Raw genomic sequence first — 18783 nt, forward strand, 5'->3', positions numbered from 1 at the left:
GCTGTATGTGTTTAGCAGAGTAGGGGTTGGTATATATATATATATATATATATATATATATATATATATATATATATATATATATATATATATATATATATATATATATATATATATATATATATATATATATATATATATACACACACACACAATTTAAACAATTCATTAATTCATTGTCTCTCTGTATTGCTTTGAGCATGATTGGTTATTCTGACTGTCATCCGGTATACTGGCCAATGACAAATGCGCGCGCCTTTTACAGGTCAAATTTGAATTATACGTTTGTTGTAGAGTGAGTGTGTGCGCTGCTAACGTTAACGTTACTGCTCGGGCATCTGTAATGCAGTAGCTAACTTCGGTTCTGTTCGGTTTTACATGGATTTCTACTTGGTTATTTTTTTTAAAAATGTTTTATATTTTGGGCGAATTTAAGTTGCGGGATGTTAATGGAGGACAAAAGAAGAAAGAAAAAAGAAAAAAATTCATATGGGCAACTTTTACCAACGTAACGGACATATTGGAACTGCAGAAGGTAAGTTAACTAACGTTAGTTTTATTTTTATTTTTTAAAATCTTCTGTTACATCAAGATATAAATGTTTAAGTGATAATCAAATCGCGATTACCCCAATAACGACATTAGTAAGTTGCATACTGTAATCATTAACGTCTCAGGTTACGTATGTAACCCTAGTTCCCTGAGGGAACGAGACGCTGCGTCGAAACGCTGTGAGAACGCCTCTGCGTTAATGCGTCGTGAAGCGCCTGTAGAACCATTCCATCGGAAAAAAGATCGATCGTCGGCGTGATGACGTCATCGACCGGAAGCTATAAAACGTCCGTGAAAACAAACAGGAACTAACTTCTGATAAAGCCTGAAGTAAGTGATCACGGACACGCCGGGAGTATGGCAGAGCGACGCAGCGTCTCGTTCCCTCAGGGAACTAGGGTTACATACGTAACCTGAGACGTTCCCTTTCGGGGAACTCGAGCTGCGTCGAAACGCTGTGAGAACGCTTATACCCACATCGCCATAGGACCAAGTGTCTCGTATGTGTGAAACCGAAGCGCACACGGTTACGAGAGAACCTGTGCCCCTACTGTAGATGCCAGGTCTAGCTCGTAGAACCTGACGAAGGTAGAAGGAGACGACCATCCGGCCGCGTTACATATATCATGGAGGGAAGCCCCCGACAAAAGTGCTTTAGAAGCAGCCATACCCCTGGTAGAATGTGCCCGGACAGCCAAAGGAGATGGCTGCCCGGCAGCTTCATAAGCAAGTGAAATGGCCTCGGCCACCCACTTGCTCATCCTCTGCTTGGATACAGGAGCCCCCTTCTTAGGGGGTCCGAAGCAAACAAACAATTGTTCAGTTTTTCTCCACAGGGCAGCTCTGTGGACATAAGTATCCAGTGCCCTCACCGGACACAGCAGATTTAATCTTTCCTGGTCTGACGTCAAGAATGGAGGAGGACAGAAGGCTTGTAGAGTGATGGGGCCCCGTGGGCTCGTAGGAACCTTGGGGACATAACCCGGCCTGGGATGCAGAAATGCTTTCACCATCCCAGGCGCGAACTCTAGACATGAGGGCCCTACTGACAGGGACTGAATATCTCCTATCCTTTTAAGAGATGAAATGGCCAAAAGGAAGATAGTTTTCAGGGTGAGGAACTTATCCGAAACCTCCTCCAAAGGTTCGAACGGAGGTCCGGACAAGCCCCTCAAAACAATGGCCAAGTCCCATGCCGGGACCCTCGAGTGCATAACTGGCCTCAACCTTAATGTGCCACGAAGGAAGCGTGTAATTAGAGGGTGTCTTCCCAAAGACACTCCACTGCAAGGGACGTGGACAGCGCCCAAGGCCGCCACGTACACCTTAAGTGTGGAGGGGGTCAACCCTGCAGAGAACCTTTCCTGCAGGAACTCCAGCACTGTACCAACCGGGCAGTTAACTGGATCCCACTGGCGTTCTCTGCACCAAGCTGAGAAAAGTCTCCATTTCAAAGCGTACAGCTTCCTCGTGGACGGAGCTCTGGAGTGTAGGATGGTCTCTACGACCTCGGCCGAGAGACCCTCCTCTATGAGCCTAGCCCCCTCAGAGGCCAGGCCCACAGTTTCCACATCTCCGGGCGTGGGTGCAGGAATCTCCCGCCCGCCTGAGAGAGTAGATCCCTCCTGGTCGGAATCTCCATCGGAGAGCCTTCCAGGAGAGATATCAGGTCCGAAAACCATACTCGGGTCGGCCAGTTCGGGGCCACTAGGAGTACCTGGGCCCCGTCCCGGCGTACCCTCTCCAGAACTCCTGGAAGCAGAACAATCGGGGGGAAGGCGTACAGAGGCAGCCTCGGCCACTCCTGTACCATGGCATCCAGCCCCAGCGGAGCCGGATGGGTCAGAGAAAACCACCGCGGGCAGTGAGAGTTCTCTGCCGAAGCGAACAGGTCTATCTCTGCTTTCCCATAAACCTTCCAGAGGAGCTCCACCACCTCTGGGTGGAGTCTCCATTCCCCGGGCCTCGGCCCCTGTCTCGACAGGTTGTCTGCTTCCTGGTTTAGGGCCCCCGGGATATATACTGCCTTGATTGACAGCAATTTCCCTTGGGCCCACAGGAGGATCCGATGTGCCAATTTGTCCAACGGACGAGACCTCAGACCCCCCTGGTGATTTATATAGGCCACCACGGACGTGTTGTCTGTTCTGACTAGTACGTGGTGGCCCCTGAGGTCGGGCAGGAACTGTTTCAATGCAAGGAACACTGCGAGCATCTCCAGCCGATTTATGTGCCAGTGCCGCTGATGTTCCTGCCATAGACCCTGGGATGAGCGACCACTCATGGTCGCCCCCCAGCCCGTGAGGGAGGCGTCTGTCGTTAGCGTTACGCGACGAACATGAGCCCCCAACACGGGACCCTGAGATAAAAACCCCGGGTTTTTCCACATGACCAGAGCACGTAGGCATCGCCGCGTGACTTTGATCGTGCGGAGCGGATTTCCCCTCGGGGAGAACCCTTGTGTTTTGAGCCACCACTGCAGTGGCCTCATGTACAGTAGGCCAAGAGGTATCACGTTGGACGCTGCTGCCATGAGACCTAACAGTTTCTGGAACTGTTTCACAGTGACGGCTCGGCCTAGCTTCTGTTCTTTGGCGGCTGCCAGGATCGACGCTATGCGTGTTGGCGATAATTGCGCCCGCATAATTATCGAGTCCCAGTTCACACCTAGAAAAGTGGTTCTCTGAGCCGGAGAAAGCACACTCTTCTTGGCGTTCAGCCTCAACCCCAGCTTCGACATATGGGCGAGAACAGCATCTCGATGCTGAACCGCCATCTGCTCTGTATTCGCTAGAATCAGCCAGTCGTCGATGTAGTTCAGTATGCGGATGCCCTGAAGACGCAGCGGCGCCAGAGCTGCATCCACACACTTGGTGAACGTGCGGGGTGACAGTGCTAGACCGAAGGGAAGTACACGATATTGGTATGCCTCTCCCCCGAAGGCAAACCTCAGGAACTTCCTGTGATGTGGACGGATGGAGACATGAAAATACGCATCTTTGAGGTCTATGGTGACAAACCAATCCTCCGATCTGACCTGCGCTACAATCTGTCTGAGTGTAAGCATCTTGAATTTGAGCTTGGCCACCGAGCGATTCAATAGCCGCAGATCTAATATCGGGCGTAAGCCCCCATCCTTCTTCGGCACGATGAAGTAACGGCTGTAAAAGCCAGACTCCCTGCTGGGAGGGGAAACCCTCTCTATAGCCCCTTTTTGCAGGAGTGTCTCTACTTCCTGTGCCATTACCAGAGCCTGCTCCGGGCCCACCACTGTAGGTAGGACACCGCAGAAAGGAGGTGGCCGACTTCTGAATTGAATGGCATACCCCTTTTCTACTATCTGCAGGACCCACTGAGATATATTTGATAGACGTTTCCATTCGTCTAGAAAATCTACTAAGGGAACCAGCCTCTCGAGGCTGGCCTCTGGTGTATTTTGAGCAACAAGCACAGTGCCCTGAAGCGGCGGACCGGCAGGGAACAACTGACTTGACTGCTCGGGGACCCCCCGAAGGGGGTGCGGACCACCCTCGGGTGGCCCGCGGAGACCGACTGCGCCCCGGCATTGCGGCAGGGTTGGCAGCGCGGCCCCCCGAGGGTGCCGTAGGGAAACGGGTACCGTAGGCAGGGGTAAGCACCGTTTCCCTACGGGGGGAACCACCCTCAGCGTCCTGACGCTTCTGGCGTCAGGAACGCTTCGACGAAGCCTTCTTGGCGATCAGGACTGTCCGCAGATCAGCCCTGCCCCTCGAAGGCTTCGTCTGAGAGCGCCGCCCCTGGTCCCCGCGCTGAGGGGGAGCCCGAGCGGCGACGCTCTGCTTTTGTTGTGCCCTGTGAGCTGAGCTCGTACTCGGCTTGGGCTGCCTGATGTCAGCGGCAGCCCCAGGGACCTGGACTCGGAGAGGGAGAAACTGCTTCAGCGCCGCAGCTTGTTTCTTTGACTCCTGGAACCTCTCGGCGACAGTGTGTACTGCGTCACCGAAGAGGCCACCAGGAGACAGCGGCGCGTCGAGCAGAAAGCTCTTCTCCCTCTCTTTGATTTCGGTGGGGTTGAGCCATAAATGTCTCTCCGTAGCCACCAATGCTGCCATCGAGCGGCCAACACATCTGGCCGTCTCTTTGGTGGCCCGGAGAGTTATATCAGCTGCTGTTCTAAGCTCATTTATGACGTCACCCCCCACTTCATCGCGTCCATCTAGATCCCTGAGCAGGTCAGCCTGATAAGCCTGCATAATTGCCATGGTGTGAAGGCATGCAGCAGCCTGACCTGCCGCCGAGTACGCTTTGCCCACCAGTGCCGACGTTGTTTTCAATGGTCTGGTGGGCAAAGTCGGGGCCTTTAGGGACGATGCCGAGGAAGGCGAGAGATGGCTCGCAAGCGTCTCTTCTACCTTTGGCATCGCCCCATAGCCGTAGTGCTTCAGCCCCACGATGTTACTATAGACCGTAGTCTGAGGGCTGAACACACGGTATGATGCCGGTCTCCTCCATGATGTTGCCACCTCGGTGTGCAAACCATGGAAGAATGGCAGGCCCCGCCGCTGAGGTTCTGAAGCGCGAGCGGGCAGGAATCTTTCGTCTAATTTACTAGAACGTCTCTTTCCTGCCTCAGATCTTTCTACGGGCCAGTCAATGTTTAATCTGGCCACGGCTCGCGTTAGAACCTCAACGAGCTCATCACTCGCAGGAGACTGAAGTGGCGAATCTTCAGTCGCGATGCTCTCAACGTCCACCTCCTCGGAGCTGGATAGTTGGAGCACCGGCGGCTCTCTCGGGGGGGAAGAAACCGCAATGCGTGCTTCCAAGCCCCGAGAAGAACCGCTGGATGGAGCGGGTGAGGGCAGAGATAAGGCAGCGCCCGTCTCAAACCCCTCCGCAACATCCAATTGTGAACCCCACGACTGCAGCCTCCGCTCTGCCTCGGCAGCAGCGGGACCAGAGCCGCGGGGAACACGAGCCGAGGCACCCTCCTCGAAGAGTGCCCGGCGGGAGCGCAGCGTTCTCAGTGGCATACGCTCACAGTGCTCGCAAGCAGCCCCCTCGAGGGCTGCCTGGGCATGCTGCGCTCCCAAGCAGGCAACACAAAGAGAGTGTGTATCCCCACTCGTGATGTAGCGTGGGCAGGGATGAACACACCTCTTAAAGTTACTGCTTTCGCTCGCCATTTCTCTATCTATTTTATTTTCTCTTTTTTGTAAAATATATGGAATATTTAACAAAGGGTGGAAAAACTCTTTCAATAGACAGACAAAAACACCAAATAGACAGACAGGTTCACACAGATCGCTTACTGAAGGCACAGAAGCTAGTTCCTGTTTGTTTTCACGGACGTTTTATAGCTTCCGGTCGATGACGTCATCACGCCGACGATCGATCTTTTTTCCGATGGAATGGTTCTACAGGCGCTTCACGACGCATTAACGCAGAGGCGTTCTCACAGCGTTTCGACGCAGCTCGAGTTCCCCGAAAGGGAACTACCAGCTATCGTTATTGTCGTTGTTTGCATGTGTTAATATTATAAGCTAGGTTTGAGATAAAAAAAAATCAATATAGAAGCTTTGGATTGAGTGAACTGACTTTTGAAAATACCTCTGTTAGTAAGTAAGTTAAATAGCTAATATTGTTGTGTGTTTGTTTCCCTCATGAACCAGAAATTTTGGGAAGAAAATCCAGCCTCACGATCTTCAGGGGTGGTAAGTATTGTAATACTAACACGAAGACAGTGAATTGATAACGTTAACGTTACTGATATGCACAGTAGTAACGTTAGTCATTTTATTGGAAGTTTGTCGTTATGTTAATATTTAATTTCATTTGTTGAAGATATGATGGTCATTCGTGTGGGAGACAACACATGAAAACAGAAGTAACGTTTCACATGTAACGTTAATTCAGGTTTAGACAACATGTGTGAGTAAATGATAAGAGAATTCTCATTTTTGGGTGAGCTATGTTTTTAGGGTCTTGTTTCCAATCTTGGAGTCATTAGAGCATACTTTATATCTTTTGGAGATCATAGTCATGTTTCCCTTATGTGCCATATAAACGTGGGGAACATAGGAATGACCCCCAATGAACCCAGAGTTGCCAAATTATAAGTGTTAAAGGGATAGTTCACCCAAAAATGAAAATTAGCCCATCATTTACTAACCCTCAAATCATCCTAGGTGTATATGACATTCTTTTTCTTTTGTAATATAATTGTATTCGTCTGGAAGAAGAATCATATACTTCCTAGGATGATTTGAGGGTGAGTAAATTATGGGCTAATTTTCATTTCTGGGTGAACTATCCCTTTAAACCCCTCCATTCAAATATAAAAATGCACATAGTGCCTCTGGCACAACCTGAATATGAATCCCTATTCTCTATGACTATGCCAACTTTTAAGTTCAGGTTGGAGTGAGATTTTTTGGGGGCCGGGGGGGGGGGGGGGGGGGGGGGGTAATGCTTTTGATCTTGATTCAGTATCAGTTTATATCTAGTATATATACTGTACATAATAATATGTTTGTTTTGGCACTAGTTTAAACATTTCTTGGGTCAAATTATATGTGCCATTCCTTAATATTCACTTGTGACTGCTTATATAAGTATCATTATTCATTAAAAAGATTAGGATGCAAGTTATTTAAGTTTTGAAATTTCACATTTAAAGAAATCTAGTGTTTGATCATCATATCTAAATATTTATTAGAATGCAAAGACTGCAATATATTTTTGAGCAACTAGATTAGATACATGTATATTTATTAAAGAGCCATAAGGCACCTAATGGCATTACAAATAAACATTAATATTTTTTAGCCACAAAATGACTCTAATTTGCCTCTTTGATATGGAATTCTCTATTTTAATATTAATTACTACACTAATTGTAATATAAATTTTAGAAGAAATACAAATATTAGAAGAAAAATATTTTAAGTGGTCATTTATTGACAATAATTGTTGGACAAATAGTATTTAGTACCAAAAGATCTCCTCAAAATATTAAATAAATATAATTTAATGAGTATGAGTGTGACCTATTAGTAAGGAATACCTGAGGGCTAAATACAAGAATAACATTAATGTTAACAATGTTGAATCTCTATCACTCTCCATAATAAAACGATCCTGTAAATATGGCTGACTTAATAATCAATAAACACTAACACTATGCTGTACTGTTTACCAAAACTTGCAGCAAACATCTATATGGTGAAACTGTTGTGTATCCGCTTAAGCCATTTAAATTCATTGGCACGGCGCTAGAAATATTGAGCGCTCATGGGCCACGTGACCAGCGCGCGCCGCAGGGAGAAGAGAGCATGCAACTCCGCTTTTCAACGCCTCTGGCTTTAACATTGTGCCACATTAGCGCCAAAACGCTATTTATTGTTTGAATTTCATGAAAACACATTTAAAAAAAATTAAAGCTTAGAGCTTTGTTTAATATCAAAAGCAGGTTTGGCAATTTGGCGTGAGATTGAGTTGGGCGGAGTGAGAGCGTGAGACAGAGCCTGAAAGCGTGAGTATCACGCCAGATGCGTGAGAGTTGGCAACCCTGCATCATGCTGGCCGCTAAGATTTGTTACACTAGGGGTGTCACTCCCACAAAATATTCAAGGATGTTGTTCAGTTATTTAGTATTATTATGAATTCTGGTTAAAATCATTAACTATGAATTTTGTTGAACTTCGAAATAAGCACATTGCATGGCATCATTACTCCAGTCTTCAGTGTCACATAATTAAAATATGCTGATTTGCCATTGAGATTTGGGGAGTTTGGAGGCCAAGTCAACACCTCAAACCCGTTGCTGTGCTCCTCAAACCATTCCTGAACCACTTCGCTTTGTGGCAGGGCACATTATCCTGCTGAAAGAGACCACAGCCACCAAGGAAAGGGTTTCCATGAAAGGGTGTAAAATAGTCTGCAACAATGCTTAGGTAGGTGGGACGTGTTAAAGTAACATCCACATGGATGGCAGGCCCCAAGGTTTCCCAGTAGAACATTGCCCAAAGCATCACACTGCCTCCGCCGGCTCGCCTTCTTCTGGTGCCATGTGTTTCCCAGGTAAGCGACACACCTGGCCATCCACGTGATGTAAAAGAACACGTGATTCCTCAGACCAGGCCACCTTCTTCCATTGCTCCGTGGTCCAGTTCTGATGCTCGCGTGCCACTGTTGGTGCTTTCGGCGGGGTCAGGGGTCAGCATGGGCACCCTGACTGGTCAGCGGCTATGCCGCCCATACGCAACAAACTGCGATGCTCTGTGTATTCTGACACCTTTCTATCAGAACCAGCATTAACTTCTGGAGCAGTTTGAGCTCCAGTAGCTCGTCTGTTTGATCGGACCACACGGGCCAGCCTTCGCTCCCCACGTGCATCAATGAGCCTGTGCCATGAGCCTGTGGCCGGTTCTCCTCTGTTCCTTCCTTGGAGCACTTTTGATAGATCCTGACCACTGCAGACCGGGAACAGCCCACAAGAGCTGCAGTTTTGGAGATGCTCTGACCCAGTCGTCTAGCCATCACAATTTGGCCCTTGTCAAACTCGCTCAAATCCTTACGCTTGCCCATTTTTCCGGCTTCTAACACATCAACTTTGAGGACAAAATGGTTACTTGCTGCTCACTTCAATTTTCACTATATATATATATATATATATATATATATATATATATATATATATATATATAGTATCCACAGTGTGTACGGCTTTCTTATATATATATATATATGTATGTATGTATGTATGTATATTTTTTTTTTTTTTTTTTAGCAACATAAAAATATGATGAAGCTTGTGCTTGTCTTTGAGAGATTAAAATTATGTTTGACTGCCTGTTTCTTTCCAAGTATTTTTGACATTTCCTTTTCCAACTGTGATAACTGCTAATGATAAAACTTTAAAAGTAGATAAAGCTCATTTTAACTTTTTTTTATTTTATTTTCCTTTTCTTTAGATCAAGCATCGGAACAATGTTTACAGGGCAGAACAGGTACCAACAGAGAAACAAGTACATCACTAGTAAGTATCAATGCAGTATATAAAACCATAGACCATAAAGGTATAATGCACTCCAAAATGCTCTATTTTCCCTCCATCATGCCATCCCAGCTTTCCACAGATTGTTGGAAAAGTGATTCATCTTTGTGAGTCCATATAGGCCTACAGTGTGTGCATAATTACACAAGGTGATATTCTGATCTTATTTTTTTCCAAGCACATTTTACCCATTTCACACAAGTGTGCCACACAAGTCCTAAAAACTGACTTGTTGTCCATCTTTTTTACATTCTATGATTCCACACCATATTAATCTTGATAACTACTATTAATTTATTAAATCATTTATAAGGGATGTATAATTAAAGAAGGCTGAAAGTGAAAAAGGTAAAATGGGCTAAAAAAGAGATTTAACTCAGACTGAAGAGTCAAAAATTATTAAAATGGAATGATGCAATACTAATGCAATAATCAAAATTAAGGTGTGACCATTGGACAGCAAAATGCTTATTGATTCAGCAGGGTCATACAAAAACAGGCCAATTTTCCAGAACTGCAACCTACCTGGAGTCTCCTGAAGTGCAAGGTGTCCTGACATCTCAGACACTTCAGTTAGGTAAAGAATCCTAAAAAACACCATTTAATAAGAATCAAACATGAAGACATACATAATAGACAGATTGAGAGTGACTCTTGTGATTCTTATTAAGTGGGGGTCATATTTCAGGGTTCTTAAAAGTCTGATATCCTGACACCTTGCACTTCTGGAGACTATGTAGGTTGCAGTTCTGGTGGTGTCTGGTCCTGTGGTTCTGGAGACTAAAGGGTTCCTGATGGTTCACAACTAATTCACCTTAATTCATATTTGTTTTAGAAGTTAATTTATTTCTTCACCTGTTTTTTTTTGCTGAATCGATGTTTTGCTGTCCAATGGGCATGCCTTAATTGTGCAATTTCTAGTATTGCATCTTTCTCATGGGTATTTTAAAAAAGGACGTTCCAGTCTAAGTTAAATCCTTTTTTTGCCCAGTTTATCTATAAATGAAAACCTGTGTAATAATGATGCACACCTGAATACAAGACATTTTTCACTCCGAGCCTTTCTTAAAAAAAATATATCACTTATAATTTTGGATTTGAATTGGTAAAATGTGCTTAGAAAAATAAATCTGAATATAAACTTGCATTATACTAAAGCATGCTTCAGAAACTACATAATAATAATAAGTTATCTTATCATGTGAGCTTCACAATTCTCTTGGATTATTGTCATGATGTGTATACTGACGTGTTTGTTAAAAAAATGTTATACAAATGACAATAATTTATTGAAAAATCCCTGTTTGCACAATTCTACGAAAACAACTAAATAACTCTGTATTAATACATTCTAGACAAGTGATTTGGCAATTCCATTGGTAAAGAATGCATATGTGCGCAGACCTACCTTGTCTGCGCACATATGCATTCAAACACGCATACCTATAAACTAAACATGTAATGCGCATATGTGTCCATCACCATTAAGTTTACACAGAGATAACGGTATTGTTTTCAAAAACATTGTGTTTTCAGGCCACCAGAACTCCATTGTTGTGTAAATGAATGTCCAAAACGCGTTGTGTAAACGTCCCCTTATAAAGCATATATATTTTTTAAAAACCTTGTCATTTTTTAATTGAATTTGCCTAATTAAACTCATCTGAACCACCTAATCAAGGTTTTCAGGACTACCAGAACATTCCAGGCAGATGTTTAGAGCTACACTCTGCAGGAAATTCTACACACAAACTGAAGGGATAGTTGACACCAAAATTAAAAGTCTATCAATCACTTACTCACCCTCATGTTGTTCCAAACATGTATGACTTTCTTTATTTTGATCAATTTGTTTTCAGTGTTTTTTTTTTTTTTCTCCATACAAAGGAAAGCAGTTTGGTTGCCAACATTCCTCAAAATATATCAAGAAATAATTATACAGGTTTGAAACGACATGAGGATGAGTTAACGATGACAGAATTTCCATTTTTGGGTGGTAAACCATCTCAAGTATTTTCATGTCTTTTTAGTTAGTTAAAAAATATGCCGTCATTAATCCTATATTTAATTCCCTTAAAAATATTGAGGGAAAGACCCTCAGCTACCAGACCCTACCAGATGAAACAGAAGACAAAAAGAAAACTTTAATTACATTAAATTGAGCTTGTTTAAAGTAAAAAATAATTAAAAAAAAAAAAAAAACATTTATTTAAAATCTTTTTTTTTTTTTTTTAAGACTTTTCAGAGAATCATAGTGTTCTTTTTTTCTTCCCAGATGCACCAAGGACCCTGCTGATTACTGGTATTTTGAAGGATTGTTCTTTATCTGCTTTATCTTCTGGTAACAAATCATGGATCTTTTTTTTTTTTGTTACTTCTTAAAACGCTTGTTAGAATTCTGAATAAAAGACTGTTATATTTGTAATCAGATATTTTGAGTTAGAGACGGTTTGTGGATTGTACCCCCCTCATTTGTGTTGAAATCCGATGGCTCAGTGAGGCTTGCATAGCCAGCAATGACATTTCGTTTCTCAAGATCCATTAATGTACTAAAAACATATTTAAATTAGTTCATGTGTGTACAGTGGTTCAATATTAATATTATAAAATGACAAGAATATTTTTTGTGTGCCAAAAAAAACTGACCGATTTCAAAACTGCTTCCTGAAGCTTAAGAAGCTTGACACGCTGATCGCGTGTAAAACCGCCAAACTGCTGAAATCATGTGACTTTGGCTCTCCGAACTGCTGATTTGACACACTGATCTATAATGCTCCAAAGCTTCTTGTTTTGAAATCGGGCATCACTATATAAGTCGTTATTTCGTTTTTTTTGGAGCACCAAAAATATTCTCATCATTTTATAATATTAATATTGAACCACTGTACTCACATGAACCGATTTAAATATGTTTTTAGTACATTAATGGATCTTGAGAGAGGAAATGTCATTGCTGGTTATGGAGGCCTCACTGAGCCATCGGATTCAACACAAATATCTTAATTTGTGTTCCAAAGATGAACGAAGGTCTTATGGGTGTGGAACGGCATGAGGGTGAGGAATAAGTTACATTATTTTCACTAACCCTTTAACATTTAATAAATAAATGCTGTATAATTTTAATAAACGTTGTACATTTTGTAAAGTGTTACACAGTCTTGTATAGCCATAATCCTAAAGTTTGAGAATTTGATAAAACTATTGTTAATTACTGAAGTAGTTTAAATGTTGTATTTTATTTATATCAATATCAATAATTTAATGATGGAATCATTCCATTTTATTTAGATTGTTTTACATAATTTAAACACTATTAAATTGTGTAAACAAATGCTGCAAATCAGAGTTTGAGTTGATTTGAATTCTTTTTATACTGTTTTCAGACTTATTTTATCTGCCAAAATAAAATAAATAATTTTAAATCTTTATCACGTCTTTGCATTTTATTTAAAGAGTTTGACTGTAATAATCTGGAAAATGCTTGTAAAATAACAGTAATTTTCTGTAGAACTACCATTACCGTCATTTTATTGAAAGAGTTTGACTGTAATAATCTGGAAAATGCTTGTAAAATAACAGTAATTTTCTGTAGAACTACCATTACCGTCATTTTATTGAAAGAGTTTGACTGTAATAATCTGGTAAATGCCTGTAAAATTACAGTAATTCTGTGTAGAACTATCAGCGCCGTCATTTTATTGAAAGAGTTTGACTGTAATAATCTGGTAAATGCCTGTAAAATAACAGTAATTCTCTGTAGAACTATCAGCGCCGTCATTTTATTGAAAGAGTTTGACTGTAATAATCTGGTAAATGCCTGTAAAATTACAGTAATTCTCTGTAGAACTATCAGTGCCGTCATTTTATTGAAAGAGTTTGACTGTAATAATCTGGTAAATGCCTGTAAAATTACAGTAATTCTCTGTAGAACTATCAGTGCCGTCATTTTATTGAAAGAGTTTGACTGTAATAATCTGGTAAATGCCTGTAAAATTACAGTAATTCTCTGTAGAACTATCAGTGCCGTCATTTTATTGAAAGAGTTTGACTGTAATAATCTGGTAAATGCCCGTGAAATAACAGTTTTAAACTGTAAAAAAACAATCATAAAAAAATGGTAATTGACTGGCAGCAGCGGCTGCCAAACAAAAACCGTAAAAAAAAGGTAAAACACCTTAATTTAAACAAGGAAAAAATCTGTAAAATAACATTGTTTTTCAATAAATCTTTTAATGAAAATTTCTGTAAAATTATTGTTTTTGCATTTTATTTGAATTAAGATATTTTACTTTAATTTTACGGTTTTTGTTTGGCAGCCGTAGCTGCCAGTCATTTACCATTTTTTTACGAGATTTTTTTTTACAGTGAGGGCTCAATCCGAGGGGCAGGATAAACGGTTGTCTTTCAAACTCCCTCTGCACGCGATAGGATAGCGCTACACCAACCAGAGCAATGAAGGTGATGCAGAGTTTGCTGACTGATTAAACATTCGCTGTATCCGGTCGGCTAAACTACGAAGACATCTTCCCTATTTAAGAATGACTTCAGTGCCGCTCTTTGTTCTTTTCTCAGAGGAAAGCTTAACTCCAAGTCTTCCAGAGTCGCGGTCAGAGCTGATTCGAAAGCCGCCGCCGTTCGCCAGTTTCTGTGTTTACTAGAAGCATGCAAACGCAACTCGGCCGTCGTCATTATGGCCCCGCCCGCCGACTCTATACACGATGTGATTGGGCCGTCCAGATTTTGAGGAACACAGCTCAGAATGGTATTGAGAGTTCCTAGACGACACTTGCGGGCAAATTAAATTTGCTGCCGCTAGGGTGCGTCTAGATTTCTAGGCTAAGAACGGTCCAGAGGCCCAGCGATGTGTCGGTGCGCTACCCCCTGCTGATGTCATCAGCCGTTTGAACTTTTCACGGATTGTGAGCGTTATGTGTAAAATGAGCTATGGCTGCCGCAGATGACGGGCTGCATTTGAATGTTACCTAACTAATGTTAGTTTCTGTTTCTTTTGATGTTCTTGTTGGTCCGTGTTTTTGTTTGTTTAAGAGTATTTGTGCCAGAGAGCTGATTTTGATTAATTTCACCATTTGCCTAAACGGTGACACTTGAGTGCAGTCAGTGGTATCATCAACAAATAGTCAAAATGCCTTTTTGTCTGGCGTATACTTTTTGCTTGGCTCTTTCCCAACGAACACGTTGAAGGCAAGGTTCATAACAGTATTGCGTACAGTGTATTGTATTTGTAGAGAGTGTGTGTGTGTGTGTGGGGGGGGGGTTGTTATGGCGACGGCGTGGGGTGTGTTGATCGTTAGTGAAGGCCCTGTCTGAAACCCCACGGTACGCTACTGTGAATAATACATATATAGGCTAATTGTAGGAAACATTACAAAGTCTTATGAAATACAAAAAAATAACAGACTACTTCACAATAAATCTTTATTTAAATTGTGTCTGTGCTTTGTTTATGATGATGAGAGGATTTGCATATAATGGGAAGATTTGTGTAAAACGTAAACTTGCACTAAAATTATTCAGCGTTTTGAGATTGTATAAAACTTGTTTTGATTGAGACTGAGATGATTCTCATTCATGGTAAATTAAACATATGATTGGTCCTTATTTTCAACAGAAATGCCTGCGATTGACTACAACACTCAACGCTGTAAACGCGTTGTATGATCGTAACCCAAATAAAGATTAATATTGCTTCATCTCTGGCAAGGAAGGATGGAGACATGAAAATAGGCGTCTTTTAAATCTATCGTGACAAACCAGTCCTTGGCCTGGATCTGACTCACAATGGTGGGAATAGTTAACATCTTGAGCCTGAATCTCCTCAGAGACCGGTTCAGATACCTCAGAACCTTCCCGAAATAAAGCAGGGACACGGGTGCAAACATCTCTTGAATTCGGTCGCCATATCTTTCTTTATATATATATATATATATATATATATATATATATATATATATATATATATATATATATATATATATATATATATATATAGGGGACAAACAACAATAAATAGACAGACAGTTTCAGACAGAGTGTTATGCTGAAGAGCGATAACTGACGCTACAATGCGCCGGGCTCCCCTTTAGCTTCCGGGTATGCCGTCACATATACGTCATGACGTAGAACCAATCAGGATTGGACTAGTTTCATTCATACTTCAGATGCATTGATGCTTAGGGAGCATCCCCAAATTCGTCATTCCAACGCAGTGCAACGAAGTTCCCTCGATATAGGGAACTGTAATATCATGAACACAGACACTCAAAGGCCACGGCAACCCATCAAAAAAAAAAAAAAAATAATAATAACTGAATAAATTGACAGAATATATTAGGTTTGCAGGTGTCATTGTTGCCAATTTTACCACATTTGTGTGTTGTACCATTTGACAAGTAATAAAAATGATTGCTCTAACAGTCTAAACATGTATTCTTCATTTGTTCTTTCATGATTGTTTAGTTTTACAGTATAGGCTAAAGCACAAGAGAAATTATAAGAACAAGAATAAGAATAACCCAGAATAGCAAATCCATTAATGGTAAAAATTGACTACATTTTGGGTTTTCTCAACAGCCCAGCCTGCTGGGTTAAAATGCCACTGGGTTAATTTAACCCAGCATGTGTTCTGTCCAATATTTACCCAGTGCTGAGTTGCCAATTGGGTTGTTTTTAACCCAGCCATTTTAAGAGTGAAGCCATCAGCAAATGCACAGGAAGCGATTCACAAATGAACGCAATGCAGAGTTGTGTTTGTGACATAAAATATGTGTGGATATTTTTGTTATTCAGAAAAATGTAATTGTTATTCATTTTTGTGAAACTCCTGCATATATTTGTGGACCTTATTTGTGAACAAAACTACCCCTATGGGTTCTTGTGCTGGGGCAACTAATCTATTTTATGTGTCCTTTCACATGAATTGAATCCGTTTATGCTCATAAATGATTCATGACGAAGATAAAGACTGACAGGTGGACTTTTCTCTGTACATGCCTGTCCAGAGGGAAAGGTTTTATGGATGTAGATGGCATTTATAACATGCAGAACATAATGCGCCTGACTGAAGGTCAACCACTGAAGCAAACAAAAAATTAAGAAAACATTAAAATGCAACAAAACACACTTTAATCGACAGCACTTGATCAAGAGCTGCTTTTGAAGTGACTTGGGTACATTTGAACAACATGAGATTCAATCAAAAATTACATGCATTTAACTTGAAAGTGTATTTGAATTTTTATGTTTTTGTAGATATTCAACATCTATAAATTATGGTAAAAAGTAAGTAAACTTACTTTCAGCAACAGGCTAAACCAATATTGTTATTACAAAATGCTATTATAAAACATTAATGAACAACTATATACAAATGTAAAAATATTATATTATAGTATATCATATATTATATTATATTATAATGACCAATTGAGTACATATCATTATGAAAAAATACTTTTCATAAAACCTCTCACTTGGCCATTGATTTGATTATTTATGGGTTTTTTTTATTTTTATTTTTTATATATGATTCACCATTGGTTGTGGTTTAATATGGCTGTTGTAAACATAAACATGTGATTTAAAAACATCCAGCTCTAAGCTATAACCATCATAATGTTAAATTCATGGCTAGAGGCAAATGTCTTGGCTCATTTTTAGGAATCTATGAGATAACCTTTTGCCTCAGATACATATGTCAATCCCTCTCTTCATCTGTCTGTCTCTCTCTCACCCTCCCTGGCTGACACTGTCTCACGGGCACTGCCTCTTCTTGGGTTAATATGGCTGTCTTGTCATTCTCTGGAGATACAATGTGTCACCCTCCATTTCATATCTTGCCACACACACACACACACACACACACACACACACACACACACACACACACACACACACACACACACACACACACACACACACACAGGTATCAATTACCCTGTGCTTGGCAAGCAGCATTTTTTATGTTACCCTTGGAAATATGGCATAATTGCTTTAAAGTTTACAAAGAAAAGCAAAAAAAAACAAAAAACAAAACACATACTTAAAGGGGTAATGTGAATTTTTATACAGTTACTGTGGAGTTTTTTGTATGTACTTCATAAACTAATTACCTGTTTTTGACCAGTGGCAGGTGATAATAAATGTTCCAAAACATGTTCTATGGCATGTACCAAGGCCAGCATCATGGCAATAGGCAAAACTCACCAAAAGCTATTAGCATTTTTTAAATTTCATTATAATCTTTGACCAAAAGGTGGCACTGTCTGAAAACTCCAAGGCATGGTGACGATGATAAATACTGAGTTTCTCCCGACCTGTAGGTGGCACTGTGCTGAAACGCTTCAAGTAACCTGCACACATGCTTGTAATGACACATACCAAGGTTTGCCTCAATAAGCAAATGTGAATGTGTGGAGAAAAAAAATCTGAACTGTCTGATGATGGTGAGAATTTTTGTGAAAATCTGAGAAACTGTTCAGTACTAGTTAAAGCTTTTCTGAAAATTCAAAATGGCAAAAAATTACTGTTCATAACCTACTAGCCTAGAAATCTAGATGCACCCTAGTGGCAGCAAATCTAATTTGCAGCTGGGTAGTCTAGCAACTTTCCGTTGGATTGTGAGCTGGAAAAAACAAACTCTGGTCAGGTCAATCACATCATGTATAGAGTCGGTGGGCGGGCTTAACATAATGACGGCAGATTTATGACGGACGGTTCCGCATGCTACTTGTAAACAAAGAAGCTGGTCAATAACGAAAGTTAATCTCAATAGTTTGTTATATACCCTTTGTTGACAATGACAGAGGTCAAACGTTTTCTGTAAGTCACCACAAAGTTTTTACACACTGTTGCTGGTAGTTTTCCCCATTCCTCCATGCAAATCTCCCCTAGAGCAGTGATTTTTGGAGGGCTGTCGCTGGGCATCACGGAATTTCAACTGCCTCCAAAGATTTTCTATGGGGATAAAATCTGGAGACTGGCTAGGCCAATCCAGGACCTTGAAATGCTTCTTACGAAGCTACTCCTTCATTGCCTGGGTGGTGTGTTTGGGATCATTGTCATGCTGAAAGACCCAGCCACGTTTCATTTTTAATGCACTTGCTGATGGAAAGAAGTTTATAATCAAAATCTCCTGATACATGGCCCCACTCATTCTTTCCTTTACACAGTTCAGC

The 18783-nt window shown here is 41.5% G+C and overlaps 1 long non-coding RNA gene across 1 annotated transcript; it reads left to right on the forward strand.

The window, feature by feature from the left end:
- Positions 1-230: 230 nt before the first annotated feature.
- Positions 231-12134, forward strand: LOC137079362 (uncharacterized). The gene is made up of 4 exons (XR_010905471.1): positions 231-535; positions 6204-6245; positions 9507-9571; positions 11865-12134. It is a non-coding gene; the product is annotated as an uncharacterized lncRNA (long non-coding RNA).
- The last annotated feature ends 6649 nt before the right edge of the window (positions 12135-18783 follow it).

Source organism: Pseudorasbora parva, chromosome 6 (assembly GCF_024679245.1).
Source record: "Pseudorasbora parva isolate DD20220531a chromosome 6, ASM2467924v1, whole genome shotgun sequence".
NCBI classification, from domain to species: Eukaryota; Metazoa; Chordata; class Actinopteri; order Cypriniformes; family Gobionidae; genus Pseudorasbora; species Pseudorasbora parva.